We start from the raw sequence: 19,956 nt of genomic DNA on the forward strand, positions 1-19,956 counted from the left end.
GATCATAGGGGTAGCTAGGGGAAGGGCCTCTAGTGGTTACGAGAGGATGGTCCACTCGTCGGTGTCGCTTTTATATTGGTAATTTGATTATCGTTATTGATAGTGTGCAGAGCTCTATCCGGTGCATAGTAGGTGGGTCAAAGGCCCAATGAAATGAAAGGTTTCAAATGAAATGATTTCGAGCCGACTTTGATGCATATTGGAATATGATGCTTCTTTATCATGATGTCTAAAAAGTAAATGGCATAGTGGCATATATCATTATTATTCATATTCATGACATGCATGATTTTTGCTTACTAAGCATTGACTTATGTGGTTCTTGCATTGTAGGTGAGCCTGGAACTACATGGAGAGCATGGCTAGCTGTAGAGCTCTTACGAGATTTCAGAGTTCGATGTACATGGATGACGACCTCTAGGGTTGTGACACCCCGAACTCAAGCTTCGAGGGTCACGTACTTAAACATAATAACTTCTACCTTTGGTACATGTAAATACTCTTAAATAGAAATATTACATGTTAGAAACTTATTTTTCAACTTGGTAAAACAATTCTTATAAAATTTGATGGCCGGTAAAAGTACATGCCAACATGAAATTATACATTACATATACGGCCTCGGCACTATCAAGGTTAGTTGGGGCAGCAAGTTTGACAATTTTTATAAAATTCATCCCAACTCCGTTTTACATGAAATTTGTGGCATTAGAAAGATAATTTCAAGCAGTTTTCTAGGTTAAAATATGAAACTTTTCCAAGATCATATGATATAGTCGTTTTACTGAAAACAGTGAAGTATTACACAGGAAATCCAGATTGACCCCTCGACGTTAAAACCTTGATAACTCAGACCATAGATATCCAAATTGAGTGATTCCTTCGGCCACATTTAGAAAACTCACAGAGGAAAACATAAATATTTTTAGAGTCTCAAATGGACTTTTATAGAGTTAGAAACATTGTTTTGAAATTGACTCCAGAAACTGTCCCGTTTCTGCCTTTTGTCTCTTGTAAGGAAAATAAACTACAAAAATGTCTCTTGACATAACATGAAAGATATAATTACAAAATCTACTATTAATACCATATTATATCATGTCATGTACATATTTGTACATAATACCATAAGAAAACAGATGGAACAACAGTCATCGAGCAAAACATACAAAAGAAAACTTTCGATACAAAACATCCTTGTCCTTAATCCATCATCGGTTTTGTCAACTAACTTCCATCAATCCAAACGATCATGGATCTGAAAATTTAGCATAACATATTATGAGTATAAGAAATACTCAGTAAGATACCATGCTTGTATTTTTTTTTATCATGATAATACCACACAAAAGAATACAATCAAACCCATACTTGCATATTCCGGCTTGCCGGTGCCCTTCGGACTTGTCCTAAGGCATAAATAGATATCTAACTTTGTGAACTTGTCCACCACAATCATATTATGGTTTTTCATGCATAACTTAAACATAAATATTACCATGAAAATCATAACTCTTAAGCATGAAAGTATCTTACCGTAAAACTTGATGATCTTTGTTTGAAAAGTAAGTTGAAAGTGTTAAGCTCACTTCTTTTCTTCCTTCCTTAAATTTCGGTTTTTGGCTCTCTTTTCAAATGTATAAGTGTTTTGTAGAAATGAAAGAAATCTCTTTCTCTATGGCATGGATAGGGATGTATTTATACTTGTATAAGAGGATAAGTATAAAAAGATTTTTTTTTTAATTTATTGTTGTGGCCGACTTTGACCCCCTTTTCTCTTTTTTTTTTTTTTTATACTTGTACACTTGTTTAATCTATGATCCAAATGTATGGTGGTGATGGATAACAAGTGGGGTTGATTATAAGTAATTAGTAGCCTAAAGACCTATATTTGCAAAGGAAATCTCTAATCTTCCAACTAATATAATCCAACCCTCTATCTTTCATTATTAGCAAATGTATCCCAAATCTAAACTTATATCCAACTTACATATCCAAAAATTATAGATCGTGAATTAATTTAATCATTTGGTCAATTGAAGTCCTAACAAAATAATCGACCACATTCAATTTCAAACTTGACTTAAGTTTCGACTAACTAATAATCACTTCATGTATACGCAATATTTAACACCTCATGCTTGTAGTCATTAGCTATCTCTAACATTAACCACTACAAAGATGGTGTCCCCTTTTCTTATGGCCAAAAATAGTATTGAAAGTTAAATCGCCATCTTAAAGAAATTTAAATCAGCATAAAATTTCGGAGTATTACAAGGGTTGTTTTGTGGGCTGCTATTTTGAGCTTATGGCCTATTTTGTTATATGTTGGGGATCCTGTATTGTATATCTTTTGACATGGCTTGTAAACATGTTTATAGCCGTAGAATATATATGTTTGATTACGACGATATGATTTTGGTTTAGAGACATAGCTTATGTCGTTTTATTAGGTGAAAAAAATATGTGAAATTCTATGTCTAGGTCGAGCCATCAATTTCATTCCCACATAGGTTAATGGATAGTTATCTATATGAATGGGATGTGACATTCCAGGTCAATTGATGGTGTTTTGGACTGTTTCCATCCAGATGGACCTCAGGTGCATATTTATAAAAGGTTGGGAACCTCAATTGGCACAAAATAAAGGTTAGGGTAAAGTCTATAAAAAATGAAAAGGTTAGGGTCCGCTGCTGCAATTTTTCCTAAAACTGAACCACCAAGGGAAAAGGATGAAAATGCTAGCAAGATCACACTAAAGACGGAGCCACATCCATCTAGGAGCTGGAATATCAAGTGTTTCAAATGCTTGGGATCAGGGTGCATTGCTTCTTAGTGTCCTAATAAACGAGTCATGATCTTGAGTGCCAATGGAGAAGTGGTGAGTGATAGTGATGGAGATGGGATGTCCGAACTAGAGGATGTTAATAGTGGTGAAGTGGTGGAACATGCGATAGAAGGTGAGGCGCTTGTGGTGATGCGTGCACTGAACACGTAAAACAACGTGAAAGAAAATGAGAAACGAGAGAATATTTTTCGTACTAGATGCCAAGTCAAAAACAAGGTATGTGGTTTAATAATTGATAGAGGTTGCTGTGCAAATATTGTTAGTACCACATTAGTTGATAAGTTAGGCTTGAATATGATTAAACACCCCAAACCTTATAAACTACAATGGTTGGATGATCATGGAGAAGCTAAGGTGAATAAATGGGTGTTGGTGAATTTTTCGATTGGACAATATAAGGATGAGGTGATGTGTGATGTTGTGCCAATGTATGCGGGACATATATTGTTGGGTTGGCCATGACAATATGATAGAAGGGTAAAGCATGATGGGTTTAGAAATAGGTACAGTTTTGACAAAGATGGGAGAATAATTACACTTGTACCTTTAACACCGCAGAAAGTCGTAACCGACCAAAAACATCATCATTAGAGACCTTTATACCCTCAAAGTCAAACAATTTTCAAGTGCATTACATCCCTTCACTCTAAGATAAACAAGATTTTTGTAGTAATTGAATTGCATCAAATTCTTCAATGGCCGTCAATTTAACACAATCATACAAACTCATGGCTGTTAGTTTATGCAAAGGCTTAGGTTTCGTTAAGGGACTCACTCTGATTAATAATATTTGTTATCATAAAATTTCATTAATTTGTACTAAATGAACATTCTAGTATCTTTGCTTCATCGTTTATGATTTGTTCATTTGGAACTCATTTTTGAGTATATCTAATTCCCAAAATTTGTCTTATTCTTCATATTTTATAGAAACAAAATAAATGCTCGTTATAGCACATAAGGACTCTTGGATGCACATAAAAGGAAAGTTGAATACCATGCCTAGTTGAACAATGCTTGATGAACAACAACTTTACTTGATTGAGAGGTGAAGTTCTTAAATCTACTCAAATATTCAAGCTTGACTTTTTTCAATTTTTGGAAACTCAAGCATTTTGCAAGTTTTGGTTCGTTTTCTCGTACATTGGTTGAAACAACTTCTAACATCGAACATTTGTATATATCTAGACTTTGGAAATTTACCAAGCATATTACAACTGATTCCTAAAACAAACTTGTAGTTACTTTACAAAAATGCATCTCAACCATCATAAGGTTACAGAACAATGGAAATTTGAAGAAAACCTTTGGAAGATTTCCATTTCATATCTCTCTTAATTTAGGTAAATCTATTAATTCAAGAGATTCCAATTCACCAAAGGTGCCATTTGGAATAGTGTTGGTGGCATATATAATGACCTAAATTTTAACCTTTGAAATCATTATACACTTACCTTTCACTTGACAATTCAATAGAATGGAAGAAGTGAGTGTTGGAGGGAGATCCTTGAGCCATGTGTGGGGTTGTGTGATTGTGTAAGTATATGATTGCATTTAATATGAAAATGACAAGAGAAAGAGTAAATGTGTAGAGACAAAATAATAGAGATAAAGAGGGAGATTGTAAATAGCCGGTGAGGGGTAATCCAATGTTGAATTTATCTCCTATTTATCGTGCAAATTCTTGGACCATGTGTAGAAAGTTGATAGAAAATGGCTACATGTTAGACATGGTCAACACATAATTGGCGCATTGTCTTGAAATTTGTCAAATCAGTACCTTTAATCATGTGATCAAATCAATTAACTTAGCTTGAAACGTGATGTAAATAATGCATGTGGTCAAATCAATTACTTTCATTTATGTGGTCAAATCAATTACATTGCTTAAAATGTGGTGAATAATGCATGTGGTCATTTAATTATGGCTAATTGGCATATTTATATATATTTTACAAAATTTCATCTAACTTCCAAATTAATCTTCACTTAGGTCCTCAAACATAGCTAGTAATCAATAAGGTCATTTAACTAGGTTAATAACTAATAAGGTCATTAGACTTTAATAATATCATACTGAGACCTAATTTTTAATCTAACGACTAGTAATGAAAATTCGGAATATTACAACATACATCCCTTAAAATAATTTTCATCCACAAAATTTACCTTAGAACTCTTCGAACAATTGTGGGTACTTGGCTCGCATTTCCACCTTTTGCTCCCAAGTAGCTTTTTACTGAACGATATTGCCATAAACACTTTAACTAGTGGTATCTCTTTGCTGCAAAGCTTCTTTACTTTCTTAACTATGATGCATATAGGTGCTTCTTCGTATCTTAGGTTCAGCTAAATATCTAACGGTTCATGTCTTTCCACGTGAGTTGTGTCAAGGACTTTCTTTCTGAGTATTGATATATGAAAGACATCGTGTACAGCTGAAAGCTCTGGTGGTAACGCTAACTGGTATGCAACATTTCCAATCTGCTTTAAAATTTTGAAAGGACAAATATTTCTCGGACTGATCTTATCCCTCTTACCAAATCATAGTACTCCCTTCATAGGTGAACCTTTAAAAGTATTTTATCCCCTATCGTACCAAGTTCTTTCTCCTTTTATTTTAAAAATTTTTCTACCTAAATTGAGCCTTCTTCATACCAACTTTGATCTTTTCAATTGCCTACTCTACAATTTTAGGGCCCAAGATCTTATATTTGCCAACCTCATCCTATTGAGTAGGTGATTTAGATTTTCCCACATATAAAGCCTCATAAGGTGCCAATGTAATAGAGGTATGGTGGCTATTATTAAATGCAAACTCAATAAAGATAAATGTTTTTCCCAATGTCTACCAAATTCCAGGATACACGATTGCAAGATATCCTCTAGTGTTTGAATTGTCTATTCAGATTGTCCATCAATTTGAGGGTGGAAAGTTGTACTAAAGTTAATTTAGTTCCCATAGCCTGATGTAAACTCTTCCAAAAGTTTGATGTAAACCTTGAGTCCCCATCAGATGCAATTAAAACTAGGGCACCATCTAGCCTAACTACTTCTTTAACATATAACTGTGCAAATTGGTCCATAGAAAATGTAATGTGAGTAGGTAAGAAATGCGGACTTGGTTAAATGATTGATAATCACACAAATAGCCTTATGTCCTTTTACTGACTTCGAAAAACCTACAACAAAGTCCATCCTCACATGGTCCCATTTCCATTCTGGAATTTTCAGTGACTATAACAACCTTAATGGTTGCTGATGTTCGACTTTTACTTATTGACATATTAGGTACTTTTCCACATATTGAGCTATATCTCCCTTTATATTTTTCCGCCAAACCACAGTTCTTAGTTCACGATTTTGTACTCCTTGGATGCACAAAATAAGGAGAAGAGTGGGCTTTCTCCAAGATTTCAACTTTTAATTCTTTAAAATCTGGTACACATAGGCATCCCTGATAATAAAGTGCATTACTTCAGCTATGGTAAAATCTTTCCTTTTCTCTATGTTAATCTCAGCTTTGATAAACTTAAAGGATTGATCACCTTATTGTTAACTCTTAATCCGATCATGGAAAGTTAGTCAAACTAAAAGTGCTGCCATTCGAGCAATAGAATAAGAGGGAATAGTGACCACTTCAAGACTTAATCTCTCAAATTCTCTCTAGAAAGGCCTTTGTACTCTTAAAATTGCCACTTGTCCCGTTGTCTTCCTACTAAAGGCATTGGCTACTACGTTTCCCCTTTTCGGATGGTAATGAATTTCCCAATCATAATCTTTTACTAGTTCAAGCCATCTTCTCTGTCTCATGTTCAATTCTTTATAAGTAAAGATGTACTTGAGGCTTTTATGATCTATATAGATGTTACACTTCCCTCCATACAATAGTGCTTCCAAATTTTTAGGGCATGAACTACCGCAGCTAGTTCTAAGTCATGTGTGGGATAGTTTCACTTATAAGGCTTTATCTCAATGCATAAGAAACTACTTTGCCTTGTTGTGTCAAAACACATCCAATAACCAGTTTGGATGCATCATTGTATATTACAAAACCTTCCGATTTTTCAAGTATGGTTAAAACTGGTGCATTGATTAACCTCTTCTTTAGTTCCTTATAGTTGCATTCATATTTCTCTGTCCATTCAAAATTTACATTTTTATGAGTTAACTTTGTTAATGGTCCATATATTTTGGAGAAACCCTCAATTAACCTTTTGTAGTATCATGCAAAACCCAAAAAGCTGTGAATTTATCCTACATTGGTTGCCCTTGACCAATTCAATATTACCTCTACTTTATTGGGGTCTACCTCTATTCCCCATGTTGTGACCACATGAACAAGAAAGATTGCCCATTCTAGCCAAAAGTCATACTTCTTGAATTTTGCAAAAAAGTCTTTCCTTCCTGAGGATCTCTAGCACAATTCTCAAATGTTTTTCATACTTTTCTTCACTTTGAGAGCAGATTAAAATGTCATCAATGAATATAGTGACAAATTGGTCCAAGTATTCATGGAATATGCGATTCATCAAGTCTATGAAAACTTCAGAAGCATTTGTTAAGCCAAATGGCATAACCAAAAACTTGTAGTAGCCATATCGAGTTCTAAACCCTATCTTTGAGACATCACTAGATTTGACCTCAACTCGTGATATCCCAACCTTAAGTCGATCATTGAAAATACTTTGGCCCCTCCTAGTTGATCAAACAAGTCTTCGATCCTGGGCAAGGGATACTTATTTTTTATGATGATTCTATTCAACTCTTGATAGTCGATATACATCCTCATTGACCTGTCCTTCTTTTTGACAAACAACATTGGTGCCCCTCATGGTGAAATGCTGGGTTGGATGAACGCTTTTCCTTACAATTCCTCTATTTGGGCCATAAAATTCTGTAACTCTTTTGGTGCAATTCTGTAAAGAGCCTTAGAAATGGGCGTGGAATTGGGAACTAGATCAATCGTGAACTCTACTTCCCGTTCCAGTGGCATTTCATTCAAATCACTAGAAAATACCTCTGGGAAATCTCTTACCACCTTAATATCACTCACTTTCAATTTTTCATCTTTCTTAGCTACTATTAACATAAAAAAAAAATCCACTACAGCCTTCTAATTTCAAGTGTTTCTTGGCCTTTAATGCCGAAATGATATGAGGTAGGGTTTTTATCTTAGATACGGAAAGATAACGTTCCATTTCTTTAGGATGCTTAAATACCACTTCTCATTCAAAATATAGAATAGCTGCATGATTCTTAGACAACTAGTCCATTTCAAAAATTACGTCGTACTCTTGCATGTTTAAGACATATATGTTTGCTTCTAAGGATTATCATTAATCTTCACCTTAGTTGTCCTCACTATAGTGTTTTACCTAACACTTCTCCTGAGGGCATAGCAACTTCTAAGGTAGTATTTATGTGTTTACTAAGTATATTGAGTGGCTACATTGGAGCTATAAAAGCATGAGTGGAGTCAAAGTTAATCGAAGTATAAGCAGGGGTTTGAGATATAAGGATGTTACACGCTAAGATGTTGCGATCCTTGTCCTCTTTCTATTTTGTGAGTTCACACACCCTAGCTTGGCCTCTAGGGAATTCCCAGGCTGTTGTTGTTTCTTTCGCTTCTATCCCCGTATCGCCACAATTGAAGTATACATTTGTCCCCATGAGGTATGCTGAATTCTATTGAAAACTATTCACACTTTAGTCTTTTTTATATTTCTTTACGAAGTTCTGCTTCCCTTTTTGCTTGTAATCCTCCCACTTGCACTTTTGTGGTTGTACATGCTGCTTGTTCTCCCTCTATTATGACACTTGAAATATACCAACTGCGCCTTAGCTAACACTTCATGGTAGGTTCTTAGTTGAAGCACTACCAAAGCCTGCCTCAAATCATCTACCCTTCTTCAAAATGTCTGGCCCTTTTCTCCTCCGTCTCCACTAGTTTGGTGGTATAATGGGATAACTCCTCAAATTTCCTCTCATACTCGGTTAAGGACATTGATCCCTGAATAAGTTAAGGAACTTATAGCTCTCTTCTTCTGGTTGTGGATACCTGTAGGATAGTACTTCCTCAGGAATTGTTCCTTGAATTCATTCCACATTCATATATGTTCGCGAGCCCTTGACCTTGTGCTTGAGTCCCACTGACGCATAGCACCTTTATTAAGCATGAATGTTGCGCAAATAACCTTCCTACTATCCGAGTAGCCAATAGGGTAAAAAAATTCTTTCTATTTCGTCCAACCAATCCTCTGCTTCCAAAGGTCAATACCACTCTCGAAGGTAAGTGAATGTTGTTTCCTGGAAATTTTTATGACAATCGCAATAGTATTTATGTTGTCCTCTGTCGTCGTTGGTACCTACGACTGAAATGGCATTTACTGAAGTGCTATTGCTTGGATGAACGTGCTCATCATAGCTAGAAATTGCTAAGCAAACAGTGGGTCAACGTTACTAGGTTGGGGCTGTTGGGGTTGTTTGCCACTGTTATTTGCTCTCATACCTCGGGGTGTCATAGTCTTAATAAACTATATTAAGATAAGCAAAGGGTTAAATGAGGAATTTTTATAGAAATTTTGTAAATTAAGACTTCCTTGAAATATGAATTTTTTAGCCATAATTTTTTGTTTTTAAATGGAAGTTTTGTAAGATAGTAGTTTCTCAAATTAGACACTTCACCAAAAATTTTCCTTTGATAAGGATTCTTGAAATGGAAGTTTTGTAAGACAGAGATTCTTAAAATTAAGGTTTCAAAAATTGAAAATTCATAAAAAATTTTGAAGAATGAAGTTTGGAAATCATTTAAATTTAGACTGAGTATGCAATATTGTTTTCGTCTTACTGGCTTGAATAATGCTTGTCTAAGTGGCTTCCAAATGAGAAGGGGGTCACGAGTGAACCACTTAAATCCCAAGCTTTCATTAGATAGTTTAGGTCTTTTTTACAAAGCTCTTCAATTTTGTGAATACACAAACCAAGAAAACTCAAATAATAAGTAGAAAATGAAAATATTTTCAAGTATGGTTTTCCTAATTAGACTATTATTTGATCAAGAAACTTTCTAAGGTCAACTATTCTAATATATTCCTTAACGTACTTAATAGTCTAAAGTTACATAATATCAGAAAATTGTCAATTTCATATCTAGAATTTTAGTTTTTTAAAATTTAAACATTCATAAATCTACACTATCTAAAAGTTTGGTAAATTTCCATACTTAGGTACATATAAAGAGAAATTTGTACGCAAATAAGCACCTTTTGATAAATAAAAAATTTCTAATTTGCTTAAATATAATTTCATACATATTATTCATATAGTCGTGCATAGAAATGTTTAATTTTTCTTAAACTAGGACATTCTAAATAGAGGTAAGCGTAATGAACATAAATATAATATAATTATCATCACATGGTCATAACATTAAATATTAACGCATTTGCATGTTTTTCTACCTGATTTGATGGCTTAGGAACTTGAAAGTTGTATTACATGGTGGCGATATAATAAACTTTTAAATCTTTTTTTTTAAAAAAGTATATAGAAGTGTAGACGCCCTCTAACACCATGTTTTGACAACCCAAATTTTTACATTTGGAATCATTAAACATGTAGCGTAAAAGAATACTTTCATAAACAATGAAAAACATAATATTTTATGAACATAAGAGGATTTAAAATAATTTTTGAAAAATACAATAAACCTCAATAAAATATTTAATTACTTAAATTATTCTTCATTTTTGAATCACGCAAGCACAATCCACCTCCGATTGGCTCGAACCTGCCTTTTTAATTACCTATAAAATATTTAACATATATGTGTGAGACATAAATCTCAGTAAATGAGTAATAACAAATTTTTATTTCATATTAAATTATGAAAAATCATAACATACATATGGAGATACGGGAACTAAAATTCGAACTTTGTGACTATAATTTCCATGCGTAGCTCTACTCGGGTCCTTTGAACTTACACATATAGGACCTTGTCATAATCATAACTTGGATTTCCGTATCATCATATTAACAACATAAATTTCCATAATTTAAATAATGAAAGAACAACTCGTACTACTACATTTACCTTTAACTTGACAATTCAAAAATGATGGAAGAAGTGATTGTTGGAGGGAGATCATTGAGCCGTGTGTGGGGTTGTGTGATTGTGTAAGTGTATGACTATATTTAATGTGAAAAGGACAAGAGAAAGAGTAAATGTGTAGAGACATGGTGATAAAGATAGAGAGTGTGTGTAAATAGTTGTTGGGGGTAGTCCAATGTTGAGTTTATCTCCTATTTGTCGTGCAAATTATTGGATCATGTGTAAAAAATTGAAAGAAAATGGCTAGATGTTAGGTATGGTCAATGCATAATTGGTGCATTGCCTTGAAAGTTGTCAAATCCATACCTTTAATTAGGTGATCAAATCAATTGACTTGGCTTAAAATTTTGTGCAAATAATGCATGCGGTCAAATCAATTACCTTTATTTATGTGGTTAGATTAATTACATTGCTTAAAATGTGGTGAATAATGGGTGTGTTCAAATAAATCATCTTTAATCATCGCTAATTGGCATATTTACGTATATTTTACACTTGATTTTATCTAACTTCCAAATTAACTCTTCACTTAGGTCCTCAAACTATTGGCTAGTAATAAATAAAGTCATTTAACTAGGTCAATAACTAATAAAGTCATTAGACTTTAATAATAGTGCACTTAAGTCCTAATTTTAATCTAACGACTAGTACATTACAGTATCAATAAGATACTCGAAATCACCATCTGATATAATTAGTGTCTTCAACTTAATGAAACCATTTCCATCTAACTCACTTGCAACATTCTTCAATATATTGCCCTCTTCACCTTCTATTCCAATGTTACGTCCCAAATACAACTCTTCCAGTTTCTTCATACCCAACAAAACACCAAGTAAAAGTGGCAGGAGAACTCATAAAACCATAAAAAAGTGAACTGAGCTTCTAGATGGGAGAATAACCAATGGAAGACTGATAGAAAGAGAGAATTTCCAACTTGTTTAGACTCCTAGTCATTGATAATTGGAAATGTATATTACAGGCAATCAAGGACAGATTTCGAAAACCTGTCAACAATTATATTGATGATGGAATTTGAATGTACATAGCTTTCAATTCAAGAACTCTGAGTTCTTTCATATCTTCAAAAAATTCTTTGAAAATGTTACATTCTCCCAACTTACGACATATTTCCCATAACAACTCAACATTTTGGTAGCTCAATCTATCGGAAGCTAACCTAGCTTATCAAATGTAATTGAGATGGAATGAATGATTCATCACCATCATGCTCTGGCCACTCTTTCAAACCAGCAATGTTCACCAGATACCTAAATTTGTCTTTAGTTGCCATCTATAAGCAAAAATTTTTTATAACATCATGCAATTTCACTCGTCTTCCTCCACACCCGGTTGCAATAAATAACAACCATTTAGATTATCGGCATATGTCTTTGCTCCATCTTCAGTTTCATAGTGTGTCTCAATTTCTTTAAATAACTCTAGCCCCCCTTGCATATCCAACCAAATTTGTGATTGGAATAATTTCATCTTCAATGAATAGAGAACAAAGCAAAAACAAGCCCTGTCTTTACTTCCCAAAAATAGTTGAATAGCTTAATCTTATACTTTGGTACAAGATATTGTACATTCCTTCAAGATTAGTAGTACAAGACCCATGTAGCTGTCAAAGTGCATCTCTCCATTTATATATTGTGTTGTTTCCTTTCAATGCTTTGCCAACAACCACTACGGCAAGAGGTAGACCTTGACATTCGTCTGCAACTTTCTAGGCCATGCTTACGAGGTCATCATCAATTTCATCATCAGAAATCCTTGACGTATCCTTGAAAAGTTGCTATCCTTCTTTTTCATCCAAAACTTTGATTTTGTAAATCTTTTGGGCTTCCATTTTACTACACGTTTCTTCAATTTCCATCATAAGCATAATTTTCAACCCTTTGTGATCATATAGAGATGGAATTCCTATAGTTCACAAATCAATTTCATTCCATACATAGTCTAATATTATAAGAATGCTCTTGCCATCGTTACCTTCAAGTCTTTAAAGAAGTCGTCTAGCTCTCATGCTAGTTGTCTTTTCCTCAATTGTTAAAGCAAGTGCTTCAGTGAGTTGATCTCAAATTTTGTTTATATCTGGATTGTTAGATATTACTGCAAATGCAACCTCCTCAAATAATTTTTCAACTTTGACTTCATTAACCATTTCATTTGCTATTGTTGTCTTACCAAATCCAGGCATGCCATAGATTCCAATTATACTAATATCCTTCTCCTTTAGAGCTTCCTTGATTTTCTTCTTTGTTGATAACCTTGTTTCAAAACCCTCATGGGATGTTAGGTTCAACACTTCAATCGACGGTCGAGGATAGCACACACTTTCAAATGTACCTTCCACTTTGAGCTTATCAACCTCAATAGTGTTCTTTGTAGCTCTCCTGCTTAATAAGTAAGGAGACTTCAAATTTGGACTCTATTGAATAGATACCGTGTTTCAGAACTTGCTATGCCCTTCAAGACTTTGTTCACTTTTTTCTTTACTTCACTGGCTTTTTGCAACTATGCCGAAACTTCTTTCCCGAAGACTACATCATTTCTTTTAGCATCATCAACTCATAGTTTCACATCATTTATCCTATCTTCAAGATCTTTAACTTTATCTTGAAAATTTTGAATGTTACTGTTGTAGAAGAACAATACTTGGTTTGGCGTAAAACTGGATTGCATGTGTATTCTGCAAGCTTCTAAACAATGGAAAATGCTATGCCTTTTGCCATTATTGGAATTTTTTTCCTTTTTTGTCCTGCGTATTGGTGGGAAATTATTTAATTTGTTATGTAGGGCAACATATGTAATTAATTGTGGATAAAGACTATTTTAAAATTAAACCCAAAAATTAAAGTGATCTAATAAAGAATTAAGTGGGCTTAGGACATCTAAATAAAGTGTGTCAACTCAGCAAAAGAATAAAACAAGTTAGTCTTACTATAGTGATGAGCACTGTGACATATTTAACGAATCAAGAGAACAACGTCCAGGGTCTTTTGCTATATTCCTATAGGATTGTGGAATTATCCCATAGTACACCATGCTAGGTTCTCCTAGCATGAACGATGTTGCTAAAAGAAGAAACATAATACTCAAGGACATAGTAAGGAGTAAGATTGGTCATTCCACGCTATACCACAATTTCTTTAGGTTGAAGCGTTAAAGGCTGCAGCTTGAATTCACAATAAAGTTTCAAGTAAAGCAACTATTAAAGGAAATTTTAAAGATCCCACTATTAAGACAATTTTTTGAAACACCTAGTTCTTTGACGATGAAAATTTCATAGGGGAGATAAGATTTTGTTTTTAAGATATCGCAATTGACCTTGATCTTGATCAGGGACAAATTCTTGATCCAAAACTTGTTTAAGAAGCAATTTTAGATTAAGACAATATTATAAAATCTCTCATACACAATTAAAAGATTGTTTTGGATGAACAAACTCAACAACTTTAAGAACAAATGCCATTAAAGAAATCCACTAAAACAAAGAGAGAAAGGTAATTCAAATAATTTTATAGTCTTCCTCAAAGAAAATAAGGATGGTATTGTTTTGGTGGAAGAAGTCTTGATCAATCAACTTTCATCATGCAATGCAATGGAATGATTCTTAAGAATGGATGGATTCCATGATTAAAGAGATAAAGTTTATGAGTAACAATGACGTTCGGGAACTCATCTCATTACCTAAAGGTACGAAACCCATTAGTTGTAAATGGATATTTAAAATCAAGAAGGATTCAAAGGGTAATGTAGAGAGATTTAAAGTACGTCTTGTTGCAAATGACTTTACTTAAAAGGAAGGCTTTGACATTAAAAAAACTTTCTCTCCGGTTTATACGAAATACTCGTTTAGGACTATTATAGCATTTGATCATAAGCTACATCTAATGGTTTACAAATTAAAGAAATTCATCTATAGGCTTAAGCATGTTTCCCATCAATGGTATCACAAATTTCATCAAATAACTATCTCGTTTGATTTTGAGATTAATTCAGTTGATGACTGTGTATATTACAAGTGCAGTGGAAGTAAGCATATTTTTTGGTATTGGATGTCAATGACATACTAAAAGCATGCAATGATAAAGGATTTATTGAATGAAATCAAGAGATTTCTGTCCTGGAATTTTGAGATGAAAGATCTTGGTGGTGCCTCTTTTGTGTTGGGAATACAAATACGTCAGGATCGTCCTGGAGGTATATTTGGATTATCACGAAAGAGTTGTATCAATAAAGCTTTTAAAGGATTTGGAATGCAAGTATGTAAACGAGGTGATACCCTTGTTGCTAAGGGAGACAAGTTTAGTCTCAATCAATGCTCTAAGAATAAACTTAAAGAAAAGAAAATACAGAAAATTCCATTTACTTCAGCAGTTGGGAGTTTGATATATGCTCAAGTATTTATACATTTCGGATATAGCATTCATTGTTGGAATACTATAAGATATTTAAGTAACTCTGGGATAGAATTTGGAAAGCAACCAATTAGGTTATTAGAGAACTAAGGATTACATGATCACGTTCAGGAAAATCAGACCAATTGGAGATCATTGGATATTCTGATTTTGATCATGATATATGACTGCAAAATTTTGTCAATAGGCTACATATTTTGGATAGATTTGAAAGGCCACTTTAGTTATTCAATGACAATAATGGTCTTGTATTCTAACAGGAGCTCAATGATGCCAAAGTTTATAAATATTAAGTTCCTAGTTGTTAAGGAAATAATTTAGAGTGTTCAAGTTTCCATGAAATAATTAGGACAAACTTTATAATTGCAGATCTGCTTACTAAGGGGCTATCATTCAAGGTCTTTCATGAGCATACAGCTCACATAGGTGTTTCATCTTTTGATGATATGCCAGTTTAGTGCGAGTTTGTATTCGGATGTTGTTTGTTTTGGACACATAATTCTATCCACGGATATTCCGTTTTATTTCAGAAATAATATAATCAATCAAGTTTCGCTCTGATTAAAGTTTTGGTTTGATCTTATAAGGTAGGGCCAATTAGAAATAGGCATGTTCAGATCACACTGCATGTAATTTCTATGCTCCATATCCATATTTGATCTATGTCATTTGATTGTGTTGGATACATGACCAATGATGGTTTAGTTATGATAATTGTAACGAATACCTCTTTGATCCTATATTGACATAATTAATGGACGACACTGTCCAACAATGCCTTTTGATTATGATAGCAAAAGTATTGAGTTCATAAGGTTATACACATGAACATTGCTGGTTGTACAACCCTATTTTCACAGGGTCTGTACAGGCACTCACAATGTAGGGAGGTGGGTGATTTTTTTTTTTAATAATTACCCACTTCACCATCCACCCATCCATGCACGAGTGACCTGTACAGGCCTACAGCAAGCAAAATTCTATACACATTTATATATGTGGCCCAAGTGGGAGATTATTGGGAAATTATTTAATTTGCAATGTGGTCGACATAAGTAATTAATTGTATATAAAGACTATTAAAATGAAACCTAAAATTAAAGTATCTAATAAAGAATTAAGTAATTGGGCTTAGGGCATCTAAATAAAGTGTGAACCGAATTCCTTTAGAATGGTATGTCATGATGGGCGAAATACATGTGAAAACTATATATAGGACTATGGTTCCCAATTTATATACAACTTCTCATTCTTTTTGTTATCACATCAACACAAGATTTTTTTTAAAAAAAAAAGGCATATTGAAGAGGAAAATCCAAAATCCACAATCAAGAACATACAATCTACTATTAAAAATCAAGATGAAGGAATTCAATAATCAAGATTTGGATGAAGAAGCGAAACCAAGAACAAGAATCAAAGAATTGAAGGCGGTAAAATTCAAGATTGAAAGCAAAAAACCATTCAAGAAGGGAGATCCAGTAAACAAGAATTGAAAATTATTATTCAAGATTCATCATTCGAGAGACAAATCAATGGATCAAGGTATGTTCCACATTATTAATTTTCTTGGTGATTTGATATGTAGGATCTTGGCAATAAAGTAATTAGGTTTTTTTTCATATTATTATGATTTAGTTTAATAAAATTTCAACACTTTTTACTTTCGATGAGTTTAATAAAATTGCAGATTATTTCCTTGGTTGCTTGTGCTGATGATCTCTATAGAGTTATTGAGAAAATAACAATAAGAGAACATCTATAATTGTAAAATTTTAGCATTCTCTATGGTAAATTAAATGAGAAAACAGTGACAAGGGAAGTTACATCTATTCGTTATCATTGCACAACCCACTTTTTTGCTTTCAAACTATCAAATCACAAATTGGTAGCCATAAGTTAATATGAAAATTTTATAGAATTTCATTTGACTTTAACTACTTTTATTGGAAAGAATACAAATTTATACGAAACGTCTGTATAAATTATTGTAAATAGTTTATTTTGTTGAATTATTTATTTTTGAATTACAATATTATACCTTTTCTATTCATTACTTGCATGATAAAAAGATTCAAAAAACATATAATAATTTTTAAAAAAATATTAGTTGTCTCAATTCGAAAAATAAGTAAGCATCAATACTTGTCGATAAAAGGTAAAAAAAAAAAGAGAGAGAAGTTTCTCACTATGCAAATAGAAAAAAAATGAAAATGAAAATGAAAAGAAACAAAATATGGACCATGGATAAAATTTTAAAATATATAGTACAAAAAATAATATTTATCATAACAAGTTGCAGAAAGTAAATTTTTGAAAGTTATTATGCTAGCGATAAACCAATATAAAAGAATTTGATTACAAATCAATCTACTTTTTTTAATGAAATCTTATAAGAATTTAAGTCACAAATTGATTTTTTTCAAAGAAAATTGAGAGAAACAATAAAAAGAATAGAGAGATCGGAACTATAGAATCCCGAATTTTTCTTAGTTAATTCGTATATATTTTATTTGCCATTTAATAGGAATTGAATAGGTTAATTATTAATAATTATAAAATCTAATTAAGAGGTAATTGATTAAAAAACGTAATCATAGCTTACAGATTTTGGTCAAAGCAAATCATGTGGAATTTGAATTCTTTAACTAACTTTAATATTGGAATAAAATATGATTATGCATGCAATTCATCCTTTTTTTTCACGTGTGCATGAATTATGCAATCATGATGTCTCCTAATTGGACCAATTTCTAGGATGAATGAACGGAATTTAAAGCCCCACTAGCGTGATTAATTCCTACGTGGTTACTACACCATATTTTAGTATATTATCTATACGACATAAAAACTTAAGCATTCTACAATTAATTCCTCATTCTGCAGTACACTTCTGTACGTCCATTCTCTCTCCCTCTTTAAAATATTTCTCCATATAAAGGCTTTTTAAGGTTTTGGAATTACAATAAAGAATCACGTTTTCTGCAATTTGTTCTCCACATTCATCTTCAAAAGGTGAGATGCTCAGTACTATCAATGATTTTTCCACATCTTTTAAAATACGTTATTATGTATGAATTTAATTATTTCAGTTCAGGGCTCCTTCAGGAGAAATCATGATACTTCTTAAGGCACAATTTAGCCTTCACGTTATTTTGTAGTGCTTGTTAGAATTATCATTTGTCATGGTGTGATAATTCTCATTTTATGTTGGTAAGAGAATTTATGCATAATTTCATGTTTGATTTGAATGTGGAATAGCAAACATCTCATTGAGAATAATTCGTTATATTTATCCCTCTTTAATTACAATTTTCAGGTAAAAATTAGTATGCTTGACGGCTTGGATGGATCTGCTATTGGACCAACGGATCCTCGTCATGCTGTACTTTAATTTTTGGAAACACTAGAATTTTTAATAATATTTGATTTTCTTTCTGACTCAATTGTGAGTTCGTTATTACTTTTAACTAGTTCTAATTTTATTGTTTGTTAGAGCTAGTTTTTAATAATGTTTGCTAAAAGTTACGATTCCAAAACGTTCCACATATTTTATTAAATTTAATTTATCTTTGTTAAAGATTATTCAATTTTTACTGAATTTCTCGTTATAATAAAATTATTTATTTCAAGCACTTTGATAAATTCATGTTTCGTAACGCGTCGAGTTGCTAGAATTTGGGGCGTTACAGAATGGTATTCTGTAGACTAAAAAAAAGGAGGGCTATACGTATTTAATCCTTTGGGGGGAATTCATTGTTTGAGTTTTCTTAATTTGTGTATTCGTAAAATTAAAAATGTTTTGTCAAAAAGATCTAAACTATCTAAGGTGAGCTTGGGATTTAAGCGGTCCACTCGTGAACCCCCCCCCCCCCCCCCCCCCCCCTCGTGAACCCCCCCCCCTCCCTCACCTAGAAGCCTTTTTTGTTGTATGTTATTCAAATCAATAAGATGAAAAAAAAAATATTTTTAAACGCACTTCAAATTTTAAGAAAAATCCTTTCATTTTAGAAACTTTTATAGAAAAAAGAAAAAGAAATCCATTTTACAAAATTTATATATAATAATAATAATAATAATAATAATAATAATAATAATAAGTTACGAGATCCATGGAATCCAATGCTCATCAATCTGCCATTGTCCAATATTTTTAAGGTATGATGAAGAATATATTTATTGATATTATCCTTTATATTTTCATGCATACTAATTAATTACATAATCTCATGAGTTTTTCCTTACACATCATTTTATTCCAGAGAAGAATGTTAATTAAGCATATTATTATTTTGCGTCGAATCACACGATTAATAATATGATTAACATATAACTAAAAACCTTAATGCATAACATTTGGCCTTAGCATAATATACATGACAGGTATGGCTAAACATAGAAAGACCTATAGGAAGAGTGTAGCATGGTTGAATAGTTCTTAACATAAATTACTTTTACTTAAAGGCAATGGCACGACAACAATAAGATCAATCTACTATGTTCAGAGAATTGTTAAAGATAGTGCAAGACTTAAAGCAGGCAGCAAGCTCAAATGACACCTAATA

This window comes from Olea europaea, chromosome 2 (assembly GCF_002742605.1).
Source record: "Olea europaea var. sylvestris chromosome 2, O_europaea_v1, whole genome shotgun sequence".
In the NCBI taxonomy this organism is placed as follows: domain Eukaryota; kingdom Viridiplantae; phylum Streptophyta; class Magnoliopsida; order Lamiales; family Oleaceae; genus Olea; species Olea europaea.